At 41.5% G+C, this 25,750-nt stretch overlaps 1 long non-coding RNA gene across 8 annotated transcripts in view; it reads right to left on the bottom strand.

Moving 5' to 3' along the window:
- Window positions 1-25,750, bottom strand: part of LOC105485992 (uncharacterized) — a 539,662-nt gene that overhangs the window by 352,562 nt on the left and 161,350 nt on the right. For 4 of the 8 annotated variants that reach the window (XR_011615075.1, XR_011615074.1, XR_011615073.1 and 1 more), the window contains one exon: window positions 7,543-7,620. The exons of 2 other annotated variants lie outside the window; for them this stretch is intronic. This is a non-coding gene — a long non-coding RNA (uncharacterized lncRNA). Of the gene's footprint in view, window positions 1-5,585; window positions 6,618-6,961; window positions 7,311-7,542; window positions 7,621-25,750 lie in introns of those variants that run through there. 2 more of the 8 variants (XR_011615076.1, XR_011615077.1) reach the window with 2 other exon arrangements.

The following is a 25,750-nucleotide window of genomic DNA, read 5'->3' as shown; positions in this document are numbered from 1 at the left end:
TAACATTCCCTGCTTCCAGCAGACCCGAGTCTTACTGAGCTACAAAACTAGAAGAGACCTAAGAGAGCAGATGGGATTGAAGATTAATGAACTGACAGCATCTGTGAATACCTCCAGATTATACTGCAGTCATCATCACTCTAGAAAGCATAAATCATTGTTCTGTTTGAATTTGTTATGAAAATAAAACCTCCACAGGATGGCTAGAGAAATCCCTAATGTCTGTAGTTTTCCCTCACAAAAGCCTTTCACCCAATCCTGATTCAGATCCAGATCCAGAGATGGGAGTATCTCCCCAAACTAAGCTTTCTCCCCAGCCCCAGAAAAGATAAATCCTTCCTTCTCTTATTCCAGAGTCTTTTCTTCATTATGCATTTCTAGGAGTCTGTGAGTCACTGTTATCAATACATCAAGTAAAATAATTTCTGATACTGTCCAAATTAATTTATACATTCAATGCTATCCCCATCAAGCTACCATTGACTTTCTTCACAGAACTGGAAAAAAATCTACTTTAAATTTCATATGGAATGAAAAAAAGAGCACATATAGCCAAGACAATTCTAAGCAAAAAGAACAAAGCTGGAGGCATCATGCCACCTGACTTCAAACTATACTACACAGCTACAGTAACCAAAACAGCATGGTACTGGTACCATAACAGATATATAGACCAATAGAACAGAACAGAGCCCTCAGAATAACACCACACATCTATAACCATCTGATCTTTGACAAACCTGACGAAAACAAGCAAGGAGGAAAGGATTCCCTATTTAATAAATGGTGTTGGGAAAACTGGTTAGCCATATGCAGAAAGCTGAAACTGGATCCCTTCCTTACTCTTTATACAAAAATTAACTCAAGATGAGTTAAAGACTTAAACGTAAGACCTAAAACCATAGAAACCCTAGAAGAAAACCTAGGCAATACCATTCAGGACATAGGCATAGGCAAAGACTTCATGACTAAAACACCAAAAGCAATTGCAACAAAAGCCAAAATTGACAAATGGGATCTAATTAGACTAAAGAACTAAACACAGTAAAAGAAACTATCAGAGTGAACAGGCAACCTACAGAATGAGAGAAAATTTTTGCAATCTATCCATCGGACAAAGGGTTAATATCCAGAATCTACAAAGAACTTAAATTTACAAGGAAAAAACCACCCCATCAAAAAGTGGGCAAAGGGTATGAATAGACACTTATCAAAAGACGACATTTATGCAGCCAACACATATATAAAAAATGCTCATAATCACTGGTCATTAGAGAAATGCAAATCAAAACCACAATGAGATACCATCTCATGCCAGTTAGAATAGTGATCACTAAAAAGTCAGGAAACAGATGCTGGCCAGGATGTGGAGAAATAGGAACGCTTTTACACTGTTGGTGGCAGTGCAAATTAGTTCAACTATTGTGGAAAACAGTGTGATGATTCCTCAAGGATCTAGAACCAGAAATACCATTTGACGCAGGAATCCCATTACTGGGTATACACCCAAAGAATTATAAATACTTCTACTATAAAGACATATGCACACGTATGTTTATTGTGGCACTGTTCACAATAGCAAAGACTTAGAACCCAAATGCCCATCAATGACAGACTGGATAAAGGAAATGTGGCACATATACACCATGGAATACTATGCAGCCATAAAAAAGGATGAGTTCGTGTCCTTTGCAGGGACATGAATGAAGCTGGAAACCGTCATTCTCAGCAAACTATCACAAGGACAGAAAACCAAACACCGCATGTTCTCACTTATAAGTGGGAGTGGAACAATGAGTTTAAACAAGAGTTTAAACAATTGTTATATGATTTGTCAAAGAGCCAGAATATGGAATATTATTTATTAGTTTAAAAGTATGAGGTAGATCTGTATAGTATAGTTACTTGAAAAGATTTCCAAAATATATTAAGTGAAAATGCAAGTTGCGAAAAATGTATACATATCATATGATTCCCCTCTACACAAACCAGCACAAAAATGAAACCAATATATTTGTATATGTACATATAGTATGTTGATACATGAAAGCTGTCTGACATAATGCACAATAAACTTACAAATAGTTATTTCTCGGGAAAGTAAAGGGAATGGTGAGAAGGAGGAAAAAGAATTTCACTTTTTATTCACCATGCTTACATATTATTTGATTTTTTGAAAATGTGAATGTATTCATATATTTATTGTGAAAATGTGTTCAGGATAGTTTAACCAAGTGTTAGCTTTTTATTTTATTTTTTTTTATTTTTTTTTATTTTTATTTTTTTTGAGACTGAGTCTGGCTCTGTCGCCCAGGCTGGAGTGCGGTGGCCGGATCTCAGCTCACTGCAAGCTCCGCCTCCCGGGTTCACGCCATTCTCCTGCCTCAGCCTCCCGAGTAGCTGGGACCACAGGCGCCCGCCACTTCGCCCGGCTAGTTTTTTGTATTTTTTAGTAGAGACGGAGTTTCACCGTGTTAGCCAGGATGGTCTCGATCTCCTGACCTCGTGATCCGCCCATCTCGGCCTCCCAAAGTGCTGGGATTACAGGCTTGAGCCACCGCGCCCGGCCAAGTGTTAGCTTTTTAACATGCAAGGAATTACTGAAGGATAAAAGACACAGTAGACCTATTAATAAATTCCAAATGACTATCCCAAGAACCATATTTAATTCCAGGTGAGTTACACCTTTAAAAAACAAAAAAATAAGTGAAGATGAGTCTCTTTATTAAGTGTGTTAGCAACAGAACCAGACAGTAGAATTAAACAGCCCCCTACTTTAAGATAAATGTATGAAAATATCACAGGAGAAGGGAGGTAGGATATATGAGTTACAAATCTAGCCATTTCCCTCCATAATATTTTAGCCTTGCTGCATGAAATAGAATGAGCACTCAAAAACAGCTGCATTCCCAAACATGGGTCTATTTCTGGTTCCAATTCAGACATAGACTCTTAAATTGAGGTCGGGACATCCTGGGCTCTGGATTGCTCTAGCGGTAGTGACATTGGCCTTTTTAAGAGTATCATGCATATAAATAAAAGGACACATTGAAAGGAACCTTGAAAGCTACACAATGACACCTGTAGGAGCCATCTAGGGTTGAGAGTCATTGATGTGAACATGTGTTTGATCTAAATTATCTCATCTGGTCCTTATAATATCACTGTCAAGGGAAGGTAATTGCACTCATTTGATTGAATCTCCAGCCAAGACTCTAAGAGGTTAGAATTTGAAGAGATCTCAGAGATACAGAAGATACACTGCTTTTAAAAAAAAATTGAGCACAGATAAGGAGTGCAAGCTCTAGAGACATGAAGTGATTTGTCCTCTGCTAGATGAGAATGGAACCCAGACCTTTGACTCTTAGCTCTTTCAACTCCATGATACCAATATATGGACTGGTAAATGCTTTGTCTTCAATCTTCTCTCGCACACAAAGTTGGGTCAGGGACCATGGGAAATTGTTTTTTCTTGAATAGTTCAGATAGAACAATAGTCACACATGTCACCAAGCCCAGCCTTACTTAATAAGCATAACTCCCAAATCATCACTTAATTGGTCACAAATCTGCAGCTGCCTCAAAGCACATGCCTAATCCACCTCTCCAACCAGTTCTTTCAAGAAATATTAAAACTCTTTCTGTTCACCCTGAAAATAATTTCCTTTGTCTTTTTTTTTTTTTTTTAAACTACAGGCGGGTGCTACCATGCCTGGCTAATGTTTTGTATTTTCAGTAGAGATAGGATTTCGTCATGCTGGCCAGGCTGGTCTCAAATTCCTGACCTAGTGATCTGCCCGCCTCGGCCTCCCAAAGTGCTGGGATTACAGGCATGAGCCATCCCACCTGGACTTTTTGATATTCTTGAACCATGCTGACTTTTTATAATTATGAAGAGAGATGACAGCTTACTAAAATATTAGCTTGATTCAAGTTATATGAATTCATCACATGAAATATGGATTCACCACATCAGATTGTAGAGTTATTGATCAAAAATATTTCATCTCTGTAATCAGCAGCAAGTTTTTGTCATTGTTGTTATCACCGCATGCGCTGGTCTAGCATAAATTCTGAATCGCCCAGCACCATGTCAGCATTGGCATCCATGTTAGACTCATTATGGCTGTGTGGTAAACATGAGTTTGGGTGGCTACTGCTGGGAGTTTATTTATGATGAGATGATAAAAGATGGGAAAGGAGAAGTGAGAAACAGAGCTTGTGATAAATGAGAGGGCTGTGTCAATTAGGGATCTTAAAGGCTGGATTTTGGCAGAATAGAATTAGAGTCACAGGAAAAGCTGAAGAACAAAACTTAGAAACTGGGTAGAAAGAAGGGATGTTAAATAGCAGCCAGACTACAGCTAAACCTTGCCACAAAAGGTGAATATGGTGAGGATACTCCCATCACCAAACACTGGCCACCACTGTTGTGTTTCTCCTCGGACCCCAGGTGGTGGCACCATACTGCTCTCACTACTGAGTTGCTACACCTGCCCCAGGATGGGCTCCCTAGAGTTCCTCTTTATCGGATCACAAGCTCCCAATTTTGAAGTCCAGGGAGGAGTTTCGGATTAGAAGTGCTTAAGATGTATGCATTCCACCTAGCAGCAAGAGTCAGGAACCTGACGGCAGCAAGCAAGCTCTGCCTCCCAGTAATGGGCATTTCTGGGCATTTCTCAAATGTGGGAAGGGACTGCAGACATCCAAAAAGATGGGTGCTAAATACCCATGTAGCACTCCCTTTAGATGCTCAACATAACAAAGATTAATGCTTGGGAGGGGAGGAAGTAAGAAGTGGCTCTATTTCAATTATGTAACCATCTTCCCTACCACCCAAAATGTGCTTACCCTCTTCTCCAAAATAAGATAACCTAGCTATAATTGGTTAATAAATTTCGTTCCAAAGCTTGGAGCTCTGGGTAATATTCATTTTCCCACTAATTCTGTCTTGTCACCATCTCAATATTTTACGAGAGAGTAAACTTCAAAGTTAAAATTACCAATATACCCTTTATAAAATAGTAGGATAGGAAGAGTGGAAATAAAAAACTAGGTAATTCAAATATATGAATATGTAGGTGCTTCAAGAAAAATTTTAGGTGCTACCAACCCCATTTCTGCCCTAGCCACAAGGTCACAGTGGCTTCTAGAGAAGTCACTATGACTTCTGTCTTCTATTTTACCAATTTCATTTTCCCCATTGTTTGGCCAAAACCTCAGCCAGATGGGATTCATTATATATGATGACCTCATTACGTAAGAAGTCTGAGCTGTAGGTATTCTACATGGATTGGATTGTTGTCAAAATCTATTAAATGACTTAGTAGAATAGGAGGTAACATAGAGGATCCCCTGGACTTCCATTCAAAGTCTATACCTCAGAGTATCAACTCTATATCCTCTTGATAATCAGGATCAATCACCTCAACCAACACCAAAACCACATCCGTTTTTTGTTGCTCATTTGCTCATTGGCAAGAGGAGCCTGAAATGATTAGGTGACAGCCTCAATTTCCAAGTCAATGGAGTTACTGCTGTGCTCCCTAGTGGAAATATTCTTAAAATCAAAGGGAATGTGTTGCTGAGCCCATGTAAAATCTGCATCCCTGTCATGTCCTTTTTGTTCAGGAACCCATTGAGAAACTACTAGAAAGATTAGGGAATGTACTTGACTGACATTCACAGAGCCAGTCACTTTGCCTTCCTGATTAAGAGCATCCTCCATACTTGAGGGCTTTGGGGAGGAGGGACTAGGAGGAGGGAGAGGAGAGGAAGGGGACAAATTACAAAACGAATAGTGTGTAGCTTTCAACCAACTAGAGAACTAGACTTGGAAAATGGGCAGAAACAAGGAAGGGAGGGGCAATCAACATCACACTTTGTCCTTCTCCCCATCTTCTCCCAGGAAAAGACTCTTCAGTGAGGACACTGTTCCTGCCACCACTGTCTGTCAGCAACGGACGAGAGATGCCACAGCTGCACCACTGCTTCCAGTGACTGGAAACAGTGTTGTGTGGCTGCGGCCACTCTTCCTGCCGCCAGAAAAAGAATTCTCTATGGCCCCTGCTTCTTCATCTGTCTACCTCTCAATTCAAGATCTAAGGCTGACGCTTCTGATTGGCAAATGAATACTAGCTTCCATGCCCATGCTCAGGCTACAAGGGCAAATAAAAGGCAGAGGTGAGATTTTCAGCTTCCATAAGGGTAAGCTAGGTTTGCTCACAATCCAGATTTAAAAGATAGGGAATTTTCAAACATAAGAGGTTCAAATGCTAAATAAATGAAAAAAAATAGACAAATGTCTACTACAAAGTAAGGGGAGGGTAGGGACTCTCTTGATTTATTGTATTGGAGGAGCCAAGTATCACACAAACCAGATCTAGAACTGAGTATCATCAGTATACACTGGCTCAAGGATCTGCGTGCACATCAGCTGATGTTATCCCTAGGGAGAGAAGGAAATCAATGCCAAATTGCTATTTTTCAAACTGTCAATATTTTTACTGTGCTGTGGTCATAGTTTCAATTATATAATTCAGAGCGTTCCACGTTGTTCATCATTTGATGACAAAATGGGATATTCTGATCCTTTTGCTTGGTTTTTATTTCTCAGTCTGAAAGAGAAATGTGTGTTTGATTTCAGGTGATTGATCTGGTGTTTCCCTTCTTGTGTCTTTTTCACTCTTTGTTTCTCATATACTATATTATTTCAGCAAGTAGAGACTATCTAAAATTTGTTGTTTCCACATTCTTAAAAACTTTATAGAATTTCGTTTCTAGTTAAGAGAGAAATTATCTCCTAAGGAATGTGCACTTATCACTGTAGCTGGTTCGGAGGACCAGCCTCTCATTTATGTTACTGATAGCCAATGCTCCTCATGGACAAATCTTCCCTAGATCTTTCTTATTTCTAAACAAAGAATATTTGGAGTGCAGTTTGCTTAAGGTCTACTTTTCATTCGGGGGGAAAAAAAAACCCACTGACTTCTTAGTTTTGCATCTCTGATATATCTTGTTTTTCCTTTAGTGTCATTAGGCTTGCTCTTGTAACAGTCTGCGCCCACATCCAGTTTTCTCATTACAATATCTTGCATTTAATATTATGTTTCACAATATTGCGATTTTACAGATAAAGAAGCAGACATCCAGCAAGACTGAAGAACTAGCTCTAGAGACCATGCCACTAGCATGTGGTGGAATCAAGATTCAGATGCTGGTTTACTTACTCCATATCCCTGCTTCTCTCAGTCCACTTAGCCTGACGTACAGTATGTGCTCAATACATGTTTGTTGGATACAAGAATAACCTGGAAATTACATAGAAATGCATCAAAATATATTTTATCTTCTGTGGGTAATCTTTGGTTACATGAGTCTGGGATATTTAAATTAATTGATTCAAATTTGCTATTGATATTCACCTAAGTGCTAGTTTAACATCTAGATTCCCTGGAAGTTCTAATTCATTAGAAGTCCAATAAATCAGATCAGAATCATTCAGAGAAGTTTTAGAAACACTCTTTTCAGCCAACTACCTACCAGGAAAACGTGGAGTTTGGTCCAAGGAGAATAGGATTGGATGTCATGGAAGACAGTAAACTTCCTGAATCGTTTCATCTGGAGACCAATGAGAAGTAAAAACATCAACCAACTGGCAAGATAATATTTTCCTTTTGTAGCAATAGTCCCTTGTCTTTACCAATTTTTAAATAACTCCAAAACCAAGTGATTTTTTTGCCCTTTTCATTTGTATATGTTGGCATTCTGGAGACATGGCCTAGGTTATACAACTTTTCATGATATTATGCACATATCAGGGCTTATATTCATTTCCTAGGGCTGCCATCACAAAGTACCACAAACTGGGTGGCTTAAAACAGCAGAAACTTCGGCCGGGTGCGGTGGCTCATGCCTGTAATCCCAGCACTTTGGGAGGCTGAGGCGGGCAGATCACGAGGTCAAGAGATTGAGATCATCCTGGCTAACACGGTGAAAACCCGTCTCTACTAAAAAATACAAAAAAATTAGCTGGGCATGGTGGCGGGTGCCTGTAGTCTCAAGCTACTCGGGGGAGGCTGAGGCAGGAGAATGGCATGAACCTGGGAGGTGGAACTTGCAGTGAGCCAAGATTGTGCCACTGCACTCCAGCCTGGGCAACAGAGCGAGACCCCATCTCAAAAAAAAAAAACAAAAACCCAGCAGAAACTTATTGTTTAACAGTTCTGCAGCCCAGAAGTCCTAACCCAAGTTGGTAGGGCCATGCTTTCTCTGAAGGCTCTAAGGATGGATCCCTTCTTTGTCTCTCCCAGCTTCTGGTGGTTGCTGGCAATCCTTGGTACCTTGGCTTGTAAAGGCAGCACTCCAGTCTCTGCATCCATCTTCACGTGGCCTTCTACAAAAACTATGTCCAAATTTCCTTCTTCTGAGAACACCACTCATAGTGGATTTAGGGAACTTATTTTTAAAACCCCATCTTTGCTTAATTTCATTTGCAAAGACTCAATTTCCAAATAAAGGTTCTAGGTAGATATAAATTTTGGGGAGACACTATTTAACCCAGCACAGAGGTTAAGAAATACTTAGAAAAGGAATATCTCTGCCAAGAAGGAAATTCAGAAACATCACTTTGCAGAATGATTCCTCCCTCAATCTTTCAGTTATAAATGGAAACCATTTCATTCCAAAGAAAGAATATAAGCTATTTTCCCACTTCATTAATGTTTTTCCATCAGAATGTTACATTTTCTGATCAAGTATTTCTATGATCTAGATAATTAGATGCATGCTTATAGTTTTAACCATATCTCCCCTCCATAATACTTCATGTTTATTTATCCTCTGAAAGTAGTGCTTTTTTCCAGATTGACTAGCTGTTCAAAAATCAGTAAGACTTTCTTGCCAAGGATTGGCAGTGAATACCATTCCTAGGGAGTCCCTAACCAGGACTATGGCTAAAAGTATGCAACGTACAGGATGAAACCCCTTTCAAGCCTCCTTCCCCAGAGACATCATTGTTAGAGGGAGAGAACAGGATTGTCTGAAAAGGTCCATGTTGCTCTGTTTGGAGTAAAGAACAGCTACAAAAACCTACAACTTTTATCATACTTAATGGTGAGAAACCAGATGATTTCCCCTAAGACTGGGAATGAGGCAAGGATTCTCCTCTCACCACTCCTATTCAGCATTGTAACTGGAAAATTTAGCTAGAAAAATAAGACAATAAAAGGAAACACATCTGTATATAAATGGAAAAGGAAGATAACTATTTAGTTGCAAACGTCATATTTTCTGTCTAGAAAATCCCAAAGAACTCTGTAAACGTTCTACCAAGCAAGTACAATTAGTCCTCCATATTTGTGGGTTTTGCATCCACGGATTCAACCAACTGAAGATGGAAAATATTTGGGGAAAAAAATGGATGATTGTGTCTGTACTGAACATGTACAGATGTTTTTGTCATTCTTCCCTAAACAATACAGTAGAATAAGTATTTACATATCATGTATACTGTATTAGGTATTACAAGTAATCTATAGATGATTTAAAGTATATGGGGGCATGTGCATAGGTAATATGCAAATACTATACCATTTTGTATAACAGATGGGAGCATTTGTGGATTTGGGGTGGTCCTAAAACCAGTCCCCTACAGATACCAAGCAATGACTGCATAGTTAAGTCAAAGAACATAGTCAATTGCTTTTCTTTTGACCAGCAGTGAATAACTGTTTGAAATTAAAAACATGATTTATAGCTGCACCTCCAAAATATAACACTTTGGTATAAATCTAACAAAGTATGCACAGAATATGTATGCATAAAACTATAAAATATTGATCTTAAAAATCATGAATAATAGAGAAATCCCACGTTCATGTATTCAGAGACCCATTATTAAGATTCTTTCCACCTTGACCTGTAAATTCCATGCAATCTCAATTAAGATCACAGAAACCTTTTGTTAGATGTTGAAAAATTGATCCTAAGTTTTACATGCAAAGGCAAAAGACCTAAAATATGGGAAGCAATGTTGAAGAAGAACAAAGGTTGAGAACTTAATACCATCCAATTTCAAGACTTACTGTAAATCTATAGTAGTCAAAACAGTATGGTACTAGTGAAAGAATAGACACATAGGTGAATGTAACAGAATAGAATGACCAGAAATATGCTCACACAAATATAGTCAATGATCTTTGACAAAGGAACAAATGACATTCTACAAAGAAAGGGTAGTCTTTTCAACAAATTGTGCCAGAACAATTGGACATTCTATATGCGAAAACAAATAGAAAACAAAAAGAAACTTTGACTTAAATCATCTGCTTTAAAAAGGAGGAGGCCAAAATGGATCACAGGCCTAAATGTGAAATCAAAACTGTAAACCTTCTTAAAGAAAATAGAGAAAGTCTACACGCCTTGGATTGGGATCAGTGAAGAGTTTTAAAATACAGTGCAAATTGGAGATCTGGCAAAATGGCCAAATAGGAGCAGCTCTGGTCTGCAGCTCCCAGCGAGACCAATGCAGAAGGTCAGGGATTTTTGCATTTTCAACTGAGGTACCCAGTTCATCTCATTGGGACTGGATAGGGAGTGGGCACAGCTGATGCAGGGTGAGCAGAAGCAAGGTGGGGGGTAGCCTCACCCGTGAAGTGCAAGGAACTGGAGCTCTCCCTCCCCCAGTCAAGGGAGCTGTGAGGGACTATGCTATCCAGCCCAGATACTACACTTTTCCCGTGGTTTCTGCATTCCACAGACCAGGAGATTTCCTCATGTGTCAACACCACAAGGACCCTCGGTCTCAAGCACAAAACCGGGAGGCTGTTTGGGCAGACACCAAGCTAGCTGCAAGAGTTTTTTATTTTTTATTTAATTTAATTTTATGTTTTTCATACCCCAGTGGTGCCTGGAATCCCAGCAACACAGAACTGTTTCCTCCCCTGGAAAGGGGGCTGAAGCCAGGGAGCCAAGTGGTCTTGCTCAGTGGGTCCCACTCCCACGGAGCCCAGCAAGCTAAGAGCCACTGGCTTGAAATTCTCACTCCCAGCACAGCAGTCTGAAGTCAACCTGGGAAGATCAAACTTGGTGGAGGCAGGGGCTTTTGCCATTACTGAGGCTTGAGTAAGTGGTTTTCCCCTCACAGTGCTAAGGAGGCTGGTAAATTAGGATGGAACGGAACTCACCACAGTACAGCAAAGGGGCTGTGGCAAGACTGCCTCTCTAGATTCCTCCTCACTGGGCAGGGTATCTCTGCCCTGCAGCAACCCCAGTCAGGGGCTTATAGATAAAACGCCCATCTCCCTGGGACAGAGCACCTGGGGAAAGGAGGAACTGTGCGCACAGCTTCAGTGGACTTCAATGTTCCTGCCTGCCAGCTCTGAAGAGAGCAGCAGATCCTGGCAAGAATTCTCCCAGGACAGTGCTCAAGCTGTGCTAAGGGACAGACTGCCTCCTCAAGTGGGTCACTGACCCCCATGCCTCCTGACTGGGAGATATCTTCCAGCAGGGATTGAGAGACACCTCATACAGGAGAGCTCTGGCTGGCATCAGGCCTGTGCCCCTCTAGGGCGAAGCTTCCAGAAGAAGGAACGGGTGGCAATCTTTGCTATTCTGCAGCCTGCGCTGACGATACCCAGGCAAAAAGGGTCTGGAGTGGACCTCCAGCAAACTGCAGCAGACCTGCAGAAGAAGGGCTTGACTGTTAGAAGAAAAACTAACAAACAGAAAGCAGTAACAAAAAAAAAAAAAAAGCTGGGGTTGCAATCCTAGTCTCTGATAAAACACACTTCAAACCAACAAATATAGAAAAAGACAAAGAAGGGCATTACATAATGGTAAAAGGATCAATGCAAATAAAAGAGCTAACTATCCTAAATATGTATGCACCCAATTCAGGAACACCTAGATTCCTAAGACAAGTTCTTGGAGACCTCCAAAGAGACTCGGACTCCCTCACAATAAAAGTGGGAGTCTAACACCCCACTGTCAATATTAGACAGATCAACGAGACAGAAAATTAACAAGAATATTCAGGACTTGAACTCAGTTCTGGACCAAGTGGACCTAATAGACTTGTACAGAACACTCCACCCCAAATCAACAGAATATACATTCTTTTCAGCACCACATGGCACTTATTCTAAAATAGACCACATAAGTGGAAGTAAAACACTCCTCAGCAAATGCAAAAGAATGGAAATAATGACAAAGTCTCTCAGACCACAGTGTAATCAAATTAGAGCTCAGGATTAAGAAATTCACTCAAAACCACACAACCACATGGAAACTGAACAACCTACTCCTGAATGACTACTGCATAAGTAACCAAATTAAGGCATAAAGAAGCTCTCTGAAACCAATGAGAACAAAGACACAACGTGCCAGAATCTTGAAGACACAGCTAAAGCAGTGTTTAGAAGGAAATTTATAGCACTAAATGCCCACAGGAGAAAGCAGGAAAGATCTAAAACAGGCACCCCCTAACATCACAATTAAAAGAACTAGAGAAGGAAGAGCAAACAAAATCAAAAGCTAACAGAAGACAAGAAATAATTAAGATCAGAGCAGAACTGAAGGAGATAGAGACAAGAAAAACCCTTCAAAACAATCTTTTGAAAAGATTAACAAAATAGATAGACCACTAGCCAGACTAAGAGAAGAATCAAATAGACAATAAAAAATGATAAACGGGATATCACCACTGATCCCACAGAAATATAAACTACCATCAGAGAATACTATAAACACCTCTATGAAAATCAACTGGAAAATCTAGAAGAAATGGGTAAATTCCTGGACATATACACCTTCCAAAGACTAAACCAGGAAGAAGTCAAATCCCTAATGAGACCATAATAGCCTACCAACCAAAAAAAGCCCAGGACCAGATGGATTCACAGCCAAATCCTACCAGAGGTACAAAGAGGAGCTGGTACCATTCCTTCTGAAACTATTAGAAACAATAGATAAAGAAGGAATCCTCCCTAACTCATTTTATGAGGCCAGCATCATCCGATACCAAAACCTGGCAGAGACAACTAAAAAATTTCAGGCCAATATCCTTGATGAACACTGATGCGAAAATCCTCAATAAAGTACTGGCAAATCGAATCCAGCCACACATCAAAAACCTTATCCACCACAATCAAGTTGGCTTCATCCCTGGGATGCAAGGTTGGTTCAACATGTGCAAATCAACATAATTCATCATCTAAACAGAACCAATGACAAAAACCACATTATCTGAATAGATGCAGAAAAGGCCTTTGATAAAATTCAACACCCTTCACGCTAAAAACTCTCAATAAGAAAACAAACTGGACCCCTTTCTTACACCTTATACGAAAATTAACTCAGTATGATTAAAGACTTAAACGTTAAACCTAAAACTATGAAAACCACAGAAGAAAATCTAGGCAATACTATTCAGGACATAGGCATGGGCAAAGACTTCATGACTAAAACACCAAAAGCAAGGGCAACAAAAGCCAAAATTGACAAATAGGATCTAACTAAAGAGCTTCTGCACAGCAAAGAAACTATCATCAGAGTGAACAGGCAACCTACGGAATGGGAGAAAATATTTTCCTAATTTCATTTTTCTGTTGCAGGATCCCATCCCAGATATCACATCACATTTATTTGTCATGTCTTTTTGGGCTCCTTTGGTTGTGAGTTGCCCCTACTTTCCTTCTTTATGGCTGAATAGTATCCCATTGTGTATATAAACTACATTTTTAAAATTATACTTTAAGTTCTGGGTTACATGTGCAGAACGTGCAGTTTTGTCACATAGGTATACACATGCCATGGTGGTTTGCTGCACCCATCAACCCATCACCTACATTAGGTATTTCTCCTAAAGTTATCCCTCCCCAAGCCTCCCACCCCCGCGACAGGCCCTGGTGTGTGATGTTCCCCTCCCTGTGTCCATGTGTTCTCATTGTTCAACTCCCATTTATGAGTCAGAACCTGCGGTGTTTGGTTTTCTGATCTTGTGATAGTTTGCTGAAAATAATGGTTTCCAGCTTCATCCATGTCCCTGCAAAGGACATAACTCATCTTTTTATGGCTGCATAGTATTCTATGTGAATATGTGCCACATTTTCTTTATACAGTCTATCATTGATGAGCATTTTGGGTTGGTTCCAAGTTTTTGCTATTGTGAACAGTGCCACTATAAACATACATGTTCATGTGCCTTTACAGTAGAATGATTCCATGGTGTATATGTGCCACATTTTCGTAATCTAGTCTATCATTGATGGACATTCGTACAAACCACATTTTTTAATCCATTCATCCATTGATGGACACTTAGGTTGATTCCATATTTTGCCTATTGTGAATACTATATCTAACTCACTTTTTCCATTGTAAAAACCATGAGTTCTTTTTCACACATAATACTTTACCAGCTTGAGGAAAGGGCATTTTGGTTAAAAAGACTCATCTTCCTTGTGATCTGCTCCTGATTTGTCTTTGCTCTGTGCCCAGGGAATCATCACAGCCCTGGTTTTAAGCTCTCGGATACTCTGGGTAATACTACTACCACTGAATAGTTGACAGGCTTTCTGTGGGGGATAGTAGAATCTAGTTGCTTCTACTTTGTCATTTTACTGATTCACTCTCCCTGACCACATTTTTAATCATCAAAAATGTATGAAAGATCTCAATTGAGGGCCTTATACACAATACCTGATCCATAATTCTCAAAACTGTCAAGGTCAGCAAAAATAAGGAATCCACCCAGTGACTTCACTCATTAGAAGGCTACAGTCTGAGTCTTGGTCTGTTCATGGAGCCCAGGCTGCAACCTTGCCTGAATGTACAGTTTAGCCACTGACAGAAGTCAGCCATGGTGCACAGCCTGGAGCCCCACCTGACCAGGAGCATTTATGGAACCCAGCCTACCTTTCCACCCAATTGTCGAGTCCAACCAATGGCACCACCCAGCCAAGGAGCACAGCCTGCAATGCACTCAGACAACGATTGTGGATCCCTGTGAAGGGCTCTTCCTGACTGCAAAGTCCAGTCAGAGGTTCCACCCAACTAGGGAGCCAGTCAGTAGCCCTGCCTTAGCACAAAGCCCAGCCAGAACCCATCTCACCTCAAAGCATGGGGAGGAGCCCTGCCCACCTAAAGAATCTTACAGCAAACTCCACCTGTCTACATATACTAAGAGCTGGCCTACCAAGAACCCCAGGATGGACTAACCGACAGAGGTCTATCCCTGCCAAAGTGAACCTAAAAAGGCTGGAAGAGGTAGCTGCCTCCTCAGATGTGCAAACACCAGTGCAAGGATACAAGGATCATAAAAAATTGGGGAAACAATATACCACCAAATGAAACTAATAAAGCTCAGGTGACTGACCCTAAACAAAGATCTGTTAACTGACAAATTCAGAATAATCCTCCACAAGGAGTTCTGTAAACAAAAAATTGATAGACAACAAAATTAGGAAAATACATGAACAAATCTAGAAATTCAACAAAAACCACATTTTTTTAAAAATAGAAATTCTAGAGATAAAGAATATAATGATTAAACTAACGAGTTCAAATAGTGAACTTCAACAGCATACTAGATCGAACAGAAGAATGAATCAATGAACTTGAAGACAGGTTTGTGTGTGTGTTTTTTTTTGTTTTTTTTGTTTTTTTTTTTTTTGATAGTCTTCCTCTGTCGCCACGCTGGAGTGCAGTGGCATGATCTCAACTCATTGCAACCTCTGCCTCCCGGGTTCAAGCAATTCCCCTGCCTCAGCTTCCCGAGTAGCTGGGACTACAGAGGCGTGTGCCACAAAGACAGGTCTTTGGAAATTATCCAATCAGAGGAACGGTTTTTAAAAACAACAACAAAAAAAAGAGTAAAGTCTTACAGGACTTACGAAACACCATTATGTGAAACTCCTGACCTCAAGTGATCCACCCACCTTGGCCTCCCAAAGTGCTGGGATTACAGGTGTGAGCCACCATGCCCAGCTGGCTATATTTTATGTGATTTTCATGGTAATTGTCAGGCCTCTGAGCCCAAGCCAAGCCATCGCATCCCCTGTGATTTGCACATATACAACCCAGATGGCCTGAAGTAACCGAAGAATCACAGAAGTGCAAATGCCCTGCCTCACCTTAACTGATGATATTCCACCACAAAAGTGAAAATGACGGGTCCTTGCCTCAAACGATGATATTATCTTGTGAAATTCCTTTTCCTGGCTCATCCTGGCTCAAAAAGCTCCCCCACTTAGCACCTTGTGACCCCCACCTCCTGCCCACCAGAGAACAACCCCCCCCCTTTGACTGTAATTTTCCTTTACCTACCCAAATCCTGTAAAACGGCCCCACCCTTATCTCCCCCTTCGCTGACTCTCTTCGGACTCAGCCCGCCTGCACCCAGGTGAAACAAACAGCCATGTTGCTTACACAAAGCCTGTTTGGTGGTCTCTTCACACGGATGCACATGACATTTTGGTGCTGTGACTCGGATCAGGGGACTTCCTTTGGGAGATCAATCCCCTGTCCTCCTGCTCTTTGCTCCGTGAGAAAGATCCACCTATGACCTCCGGTCATCAGATCAACCAGCCTAAGGAACATCTCGCCAATTTTAAACTGGGTAAGTGACCCCTTTTTTACTCTCTTCTCCAACCTCTCTCACTATACCGCAACCTCTTTCTCCTTTCAATCTTGGCACTACCCTTCAATCTCTCCGGTCTCAATTTCAGTTCGTTTCATTTTCTGGTAGAGACAAAGGAGACACATTTTATCTGTGGAACCTAAAACGCCGGCGCCAGTCAGTCTGGGGAAGGCAGCCTTCCCCCCTTGGTGTTTAATCATCGCAGGGACGCCTCTCTGATTACTCACCCACATTTCAGGGGTGTCTGACCACACTGCAGGGACGCCTGCCTTGGTCCTTCACCCTAAGCGGCAAGTCCCGCTTTTCTGGGGCCAGGGGCAAGCTCCCCCGACCCCTTCCCTCTGCTTTTCTGGGGCCAGGGGCAAGCTCCCCCGACCCCTTCTCCCTCTGCTTTTCTGGGGCCAGGGGCAAGCTCCCCCGACCCCTTCTCCCTCTGCTTTTCTGGGGCCAGGGGCAAGCTCCCCCGACCCCTTCTCCCTCTGCTTTTCTGGGGCCAGGGGCAAGCTCCCCCGACCCCTTCTCCCTCTGCTTTTCTGGGGCCAGGGGCAAGCTCCCCCGACCCCTTCTCCCTCTGCTTTTCTGGGGCCAGGGGCAAGCTCCCCCGACCCCTTCTCCCTCTGCTTTTCTGGGGCCAGGGGCAAGCTCCCCCGACCCCTTCTCCCTCTGCTTTTCTGGGGCCAGGGGCAAGCTCCCCCGACCCCTTCTTCCTCTGCTTTTCTGGGGGGAGGGGCAAGCTTCCCGACCTTATTTTTGCACCCCCTTATTTTTGAGCCCTGACCTCTTATTTTTGCACCCCAATACCTTAGTTCTGTGCCCCGACCCCTTTCCCGCTTTTCTGGATGGCAAGAACCCCCGAACTCCCTCTCTTTTCTCTGGGCTTGCCTCCTTCACTATGGGCAGCTTTCCACCCTCCAATTCCTCCTTCTCCCTTAGCCTGTGTTCTCAAGAGCTTAAAACCTCTACAACTCACACCTGACCTAAAACCTAAACGCCTTATTTTCTTCTATAATGCTGCTTAACTCCAATACAAACTCGTCAGCAGTTCCAAATAGCCAGAAAATGGCACTTCAGATTTTTCCATCCTACAAGATCTAAATAATTGTCGTAAAATGGGCAAATGGTCTGAGGTGCCTGACGTCCAAGGCATTCTTTTACACATCGGTCCCTCCCTAGTCTCTGTTCCCAATGCAACTCGTCCCAAATCTTCTTTTCCTCCCGCCTGTCCCCTCAGTCCCAACCCCAAGCGTCGCTGAGTATTTCTAATCTTCCTTTCTACAGACCATCTGACCTCTCTTCCCTCCTCGCCAGGCCAGGCCCCAATTTTTCCTCAGCCTCTGCTCCCCCACCCTATAATCCTTTTATCACCTCTCCTCCTCACACCTGGTCTGCCTTACAGTTTCGTTCCCTCCTCCTCACACCTGCTCTGGCTTATAGTTTCGTTCCACGACTAGCCCTCCCCCACCTGCCCAGCAATTTCCTCTTAAAAAAGTGGCTACAGTTAAAGGCATAGTCAAGGTTAACCTTTTTCCTTATCTGACCTCTTCCAAATCAGTTAGCATTTAGGCTCTTTTTCAACAAATATGAAAAACTTTAGCCCAGTTCATGGCCTGTTTAGCAGCAACCCTGAGATGCTTTTCAGCCCTAGACCCTGAAAGGTCAGAAGGCTATCTTATTCTTGTTTTCTCTATTACTACTATTAATAGACGCTAAGACTAAATATCAATAAAGGCCAAAACGAGCGAAGAAAGTGGCAGCCCTTTCATTTGCAAATATGCACGCATTCTCAGGCGAGGTTCACTGGTCCGCGGGGGGAAAGGGCCAGGGAAGTCGCGCTGGCACTCTCGGGTGAGATTCTCCACTCCACCAATGCGGGGGCCGAAGAAGTCATACCGGCACTTACCGGCGGCGGACTTTTATGCCTGGGAGCTGGAAGGGGAGGAGTTTGGGGCGTGTGTGTAGGAGTGGCTTCTTGAATTTCGGTGTCCCCGGCTTGACGTCACTCTGCACATGCTCAGTTGATTTGGTTCTTCCCGGGCGCGGGAAAATCTGTGATGAAGAACCCGGAAACAACAGGGACTGCTCCATCTTGTTCACCTTCCTCCATCTTGTCCCTTCTCCCTCACCCAAACAATTCTTAAAATGCATTTTATTTTATTACCCAATCTGCTCCTCACGTTAAATAAACCCCCGAAAATTAAATTCCGGCCCTCAAACCCCACAACAGGACTTAATGAACCTCGCCTTCAAGGTGTACAATAATAGAGTAGAGGCAGCCAAGTAGCAACTTATTTCTGATGTGCAATTCCTTGCCTCCACTGTGAGACAAACCCCAGCCACATCTCCAGCACACAACTCCAAACACCTGAACCGCAGCTGCCAGGGGTTCCTCCAGAACCTCCTCCCCCAGAAGCTTGCTACAAGTGCCGGAAAGCTGGCCACTGGGCCAAGGAATGCCCGCAGCCTGGGATTCCTCCTAAGCCGTGTCCCATCTGAGTGGGACCCCACTGGAAATCAGACTGTCCAACTTGCCAGGCAACCACTCCCAGAGCCCCTGGAGCTCTGGCCCAAGGCTCTGACTGACTCCTTCCCAGATCTTCTCTGCTTAGCGGCTGAAGACTGACGCTGCCCCATCGCCTTGGAAGCCTCCTGGACCATCACAGACGCTTTGGGTAACTCTTACAGTGGAGCATAACTCTGTCCCCTTCTTAATCAATACGGAGGCTACCCACTCCACATTACCTTCTTTTCAAGGGCCTGTTTCCCTTGCCACCATAACTGTTGGAGGTATTGACAGCCAGGCTGCTAAACCTCTTAAAACTCCCCAACTCTGGTGCCAACTTGGACAACATTCTTTTATGCACTCCTTTTTAGTGATCCCCACCTGCCCAGTTCCCTTATTAGACCAAGACATTTTAACTAAATTATCTGCTTCCCTGACTATTCCTAGGCTACAGCCACACCTCATTGCTGCTGCCTTTTCCCCCAGTTCAAAGCCTTCTTCACATCCTCCCCTCATATCCCCCCACCTTAACCCGCAAGTATAAGATACCTCTACTCCCTCCTTGGTGACTGATCATGCACCCCTTACCATCTCATCAAAACCTAATCACCCTTACCCCACTCAACACCAATATCCCATCCCACAGCACGCTTTAAAAGGATTAAAGCCTGTTATCAGTCGCCTGCTATAGCACGGCCTTTTAAAGCATGTAAACTCCCCTTACAATTCCCCCATTTTACCTGTCCTAAAACCAGACAAGGCTTACAGGTTAGTTCAAGATCTGCACCTTACCAACCAAATTGTTTTGCCTATCCACCCCATGGTGCCAAAGCCATATACTCTCCTATCCTCAATACCTCCCTCCAGAACCCATTATTCTGTTCTGGATCTCAAACATACTTTACTATTTCTTCACACCCTTCATCCCAGCCTATCTTGCTTTCACTTTGACTGACCCTGACACCCATCAGGCTCAGCAAATTACCTGGGCTGTACTGCCGCAAGGCTTCACAGACAGCCCCCATTACTTCAGGCAAGCCCACATTTCTTCCTCATTTGTTACCTATCTCGGCATAATTCTCATAAATACACACTTACTCTCCCTGCTGATCGTGTTCGGCTGGCTAATCTCCCAAACCCCAATCCCTTCTACAAAACAACAACTCCTTTCCTTCCTAGGCATGGTTAGTGCGGTCAGAATTCTTACACAAGAGCCGGACCGCGTCCTGTAGCCTTTCTGTTCAAACAACTTGACCTTACTGTTTTAGCCTAGCCCTCATGTCTGCGCGCAGCGGCTGCCACTGCTTTAATACTGTTAGACGCCCTAAAAATCACAAACTATGCTCAACTCTCTACAGTTCTCATAACTTTCAAAATCTATTTTCTTCCCCCAACCTTGGCTCAAGACAATGCTTATGCTGGTAAGTTAGCTAAAAAAGCAGCTAGCGTTCCAACTTCTATCCCGCAGGGCAGTTTTCCTCCTTCACTTCGGCCACTCCTATCTACTCCCCCGCTGAAACTTCTACCTGTCAATCTCTTCCCACACAAGGCAAATGGTTCTTAGACCAAGGAAAATGTCTCCTTCCAGCCTCACAGGCCCATTTTATTCTGTCGTCATTTCATAACCTCTTCCATGTAAGTTACAAGCCGCTAGCCCGTCTCTTAGAACCTCTCATTTCCTTTCCATCATGGAAATCTATCCTCAAGGAGATCACTTCTCAGTGTTCCATCTGCTATTCTACTGCCCCTCAGGGATTGTTCAGGCCCCCTTCCCCTTCCCACACATCAAGCCGGAGGATTTGCCTTCAGCTTAATCTCTCCCACTCTAGGTTCCCACACCGCCCCAATCTGGCTTGAAGCAGCCCTGAGAAACATTGCCCATTCTCTCTCCATACCATCCCCCCAAAATTTTCGCCGCCCCAACACTCAACACTATTTTGTTTTATTTTTCTTATTAATATAAGGAGGCAGGAATGTCAGGCCTCTGAGCCCAAGCCAAGCCATCGCATCCCCTGTGACTTGCGCGTATAGGCCCAGATGGCCTGAAGTAACTGAAGAATCACAAAAGAAGTGCAAATGCCCTGCCTCACCTTAACTGATGACATTCCACCACAAAAGAAGTGAAAATGACCGGTCCTTGCCTTAAGCGATGATATTATCTTGTGAAATTCCTTTTCCTGGCTCATCCTGGCTCAAAAAGCTCCCCCACGTAGCACCTTGTGACCCCCACTCCTGCCCGCCAGAGAACAACCCCCCTTTGACTGTAATTTTCCTTTACCTACCCAAATCCTATAAAACGGCCCCACCTTCATCTCCCTTCACTGACTCTCTTTTCAGACTCAGCCCGCCTGGACCCAGGTGAAATAAACAGCCCTGTTGCTCACACAAAGCCTGTTTGGTGGTCTCTTCACACAGAAGCACGTGACAGAAATCACCAAGAATAAAACTTGTAGTAGATAATAAAAATATTAAGAGAAAGGAATCAGAACATACCACCACAACAGAAAACATCAAATCACAAAGGAAGACGGCAAGAGAGAAGAAAGGAACAAAAATACAACAAAACAGTCAGAAAAAAATTAACAAAATGGCAAAAGTCCTCACCTATCAATAATTACTTAAACCTAAATGAACTAAATTTTCTAATCAAAACACATAGAGCGGCTATCCTTTGATCCTCTGGGGGTTGCAGTAGGGGAGATCCTTCCAAGCTAGTCGCTATACAAAAGGTAGGGACTGGAAGGATTTTCTTTCATAGAAAGAAACCAAAAATTTGGGCACAATATCTAGAAAATAATTTCATTGTGAAACATTTTATTAAATCCTAATATTAAATCACATTTAATTATACATTCATTGGCTCACATTCAGTAAAACTGCACAAAACTAGAACTATTCAAAAATTTAGATCAACATAAATATCACCACAAAAGCAGCAGTCACTATGCCTGTTAGAAATGCTCACAGACAACCTGTCCAGTCCTCCAGTGATGATGGTTTTTCAGAGCTGTACCATGTCTGTAGCTGTGCCACTCACATCTCTGTGAGGGCCACCTTTAGAATATTCTGTAGTATGAATATAAATAATAAATAATAAACCTCCCTCCACAGAGTGTTTCTAGAGGCTTGAATGTTGACTAAATTTATACTTTGTGATTGTATAACCTAACTTCATCAAACTTCTAGATTTCTCTTAATAAATAAGTGACTTGACTACTGACTATTAGATGTCTTCTCTTTCACCTGTTTTGAAAAAAATTTTTTAATCTGTCTTTGATTTCTTACCTACTAATGGAAATATGACAATTTAACCAGCTTTTAACTACAAAGATACTGCTATATTCTTCTGCATTTCTTCTCTATGCCTCACACTTTCTGTTATTTGGGACAATGATGCCAACTTGCTGAACAGCAATGGAGAAGATCCGCCAATGATATATAAATCAACCATTCCAAATCTTCCTCATGAAAACTAAAATATTTGGACAATCTTCAAAACATTGATTTTATATAATTTCAGGCATCTGAAACGCAAGGCACATCCCACTTAAGGCTCTATCTACAGTGCACCAAGCAATATAAACTTCTGGATTATGTTAAATCAACTCAAAGATAATAGTCATTAATCAGCAGCGTAGAAATAACCATAAAGATAGTTACATGTCATGCTTGAATCTTCTTCTAAAATGACACCAAAAAATGTTCTATTTTGTTTATTTGATTATTGATGATTGCCAAGTATTCATTGTATTCCATTGTCAGTACCTGAGCTTGCAATGTTTCTCATTTCCTCCCAGATCAAAACCACATGCACGATACCCTTTAAAAGATAATTTGACATGCTGATCTTTAATCTTTTGCCATAATGACTCATAGTAAAGAAATTTTCACTTGAATGGTAGCTCTTGGATACATTATTTCAGAGGAATGAGTCTAACAGTAAGAAATCCATGCAGGTTGTCTGGGAAGATGTTTTGGATTAGAACCCTTCAAATATTCCACCTTGTCTTTATTTAGGGTTAATAGATTTGTGGTATGTATACATTGTGTTATCTTTCTTATGAAGATTTCATAGTCTTTAACTGAAGAAAGATAAAACGTGAATTCTTGTGATTATACAGCTACGTACAAATGGTCTGGATTAGCGCTGTCCAATGTATTATTTATGAAATTTTAGATTTTCTATTAGCCACATTTTAAAAAGTGAAACAAGAGGTAAAATTAATTTTAATGATATACTTTAACTCAATATATTCAAAAAATTACCATTTCAACATGTAACAAATATTTTTAAGTTATAGTTGAGATATTTTAATTATTGTACTTTTTTTTGCAATCTGGTTGTGTTTTGCACATACAGCACATTTCTGTTAGAAGTAGCCACATTTAAAGTGCTCAATCACTACGTGTAGTTAGTGGCTACCATCTTGAACAGTGCAGGTCTAGTTATGGTGGTGATTAAGAGGAGAAAATGGGCTTCAGATAGTTTAAGAGTTGGAGCTAATATGATACAATAAGAAAAATGTGGGGTTTGGTTATTTATATTCAAATTCTAGTTTTCCTAATTAACTAAGAACCTGTAGAAAAATGGCCTTGAATCTCTCTGTCTGTTTGCATGTTTGTCGAAAACAGAAAATGATATTTCATCTGGTTATAGTTAACATTAAATGAGGTAATGTGCATAAGTCTTTGAAAATGCAGAAAGGCCAGTGTTCAGAGAATGGGGCTCTCATGGGGGGGCAGAAGCTTGAAAGAAAGATAAATCCCAAGAATCCAGGAAACCCAGCTGGAAGTGAACTATTCTGCAACCAGATTCCCCTGGAGAGGTAGGTTGGACAAAAGTTGCTGTCATGGTTACTGACATGAAGAAATATGGGTCTAGCAGCTGAAGGGTCTTTGCCAGCTCCACAGACCACTGACAGCTGATGACAGAAGCACACACTGCCCATGTAGAGTCCTCTGGGTCTAGGGAGTTGAAGATCTATTTGCAAGAGACTGGAACTCAGTGTTCATTGTACATGACTCAGATAAAACCGGGTTCTGGGCAGGGATTCACACTTTTTTAAATGACCTGAATAAAATAAGGTGGGAAAGAACTTTCTAGTTCTCTTGTTCTATTAAACAAAAACCTGTAATTGTTTGAAATAACAAAGCAAGGAATCTTTCCTAAAGGAGACAGCGGAAGGAAAAGTAACCTAAGAATGCCTAGTTGGTTTGATGCTAAATTGAGGGAAGGAAGTACATTTTATAGTAAAAGTAAAAATCTGACTTTAATGTACAATTGCTAAGAGGTATAACAAAGAGGTAACTATACCCTGATGGAAATAAGATGTTCAAATTGCTGAAGTCATTGTAGAGGAAAATGTGTATACAGGTACATAAAGAGGCAAATTAAAAAGAAGAGAAATGTGTGTTTGTTTCATCAAATACCTAGAAAGACAAGATAACCTGGAAAGCATAACTTTAAAAGATGTAACATTATACGTCCCTCAAGGGAGAAAGCACAAAAATGCCTGTTTCTTGCTACACAAATATCTTCTTCATAAGAATAGCAATGCAACCATAAATCCTTAGAGTATGAATCAATGAATAAAGAAAGAAATGGATGAATATATAACTACTCAATAGAGCAGAAGTAGAAGTTAGGAAAATGAGAAAAAGAGAAGAAAAAAATAAATGCACAGGTCCCAGTAGTGGGAGAAAGAACTAATTCCCATATGTAAGTAAACTATTCATATATCTTATGGGACCAGGAAAAACCAAACTGAAACAGCAAACCCAGAGTATAAAGTCAGAAGACAGTGTTAATAGCAAAGACAATTTAATACTTTTGTTTTATTTTGTGTGTTCTTTTTTGATGGTGATGGAATGGGTCTGCTGGTATCCCTCTGCTTAAGGAAACTTCCTAAACAAACATTCTTACAAAATGTATTAATTTGGAAGTAGCAGTCTTCTAAGACAGATTTAATTCACACACAAAAAATAATCATCCTTTCCAGTGCTTTTTTTTTTTTTTTTTTGAAAAAACGAGCTATTTTACCAAGTTGGAAATAACTGAATTGGGAAAAATGGTTGAGAAGCAAGTGGCTTTTCTTATTTAAATAAAATTGTAGGGGAATCGAAAGCTGATTTCATTTTCTCGCCTGTGAAAATAGCTCAATGCAATGACCACGTTCCACAGTGTCACCTAGTGGTCTTAAGGGTCTGGATTCAGAGCGGAGGCAAACAGTGGGGAGATGTATTCTTGGCTTCAGAAGCCTGCCATTTCAGAGAGCAACCGTCTCTTTTTACTGAAAGAGGGAGTTTAACAGGATTAATTGCTGGCCTCAGAGCTTGGTTATGAGGCTAACAGTCTCCAGCTTCACCTGTGCTAATGAGTTTCACAGCATTGGCCCTCAGTTAGTTTTACAAGCTTTAAGTCAGAGCTTTGAAATTTGGTTTGCACATATCTGAGAATGTAAAACTGTGTGGTCTGGTATTTTTTTGAGACTTTTGTCCAAGAACAAGATAGAGAACATATCAGACAAAGAAATGCATGGTTTTATGCAAACATTATTTCCAAGTTGTATGGAAAGGATGTGTACACAAACAGCCTCATTCTCCCCATCATG

Source organism: Macaca nemestrina, chromosome 16 (genome assembly GCF_043159975.1).
Source record: "Macaca nemestrina isolate mMacNem1 chromosome 16, mMacNem.hap1, whole genome shotgun sequence".
Classification (NCBI taxonomy): domain Eukaryota; kingdom Metazoa; phylum Chordata; class Mammalia; order Primates; family Cercopithecidae; genus Macaca; species Macaca nemestrina.
Note: the sequence above shows the minus strand (reverse complement) of the source record. Positions and strands in the feature narration are given on the sequence as shown.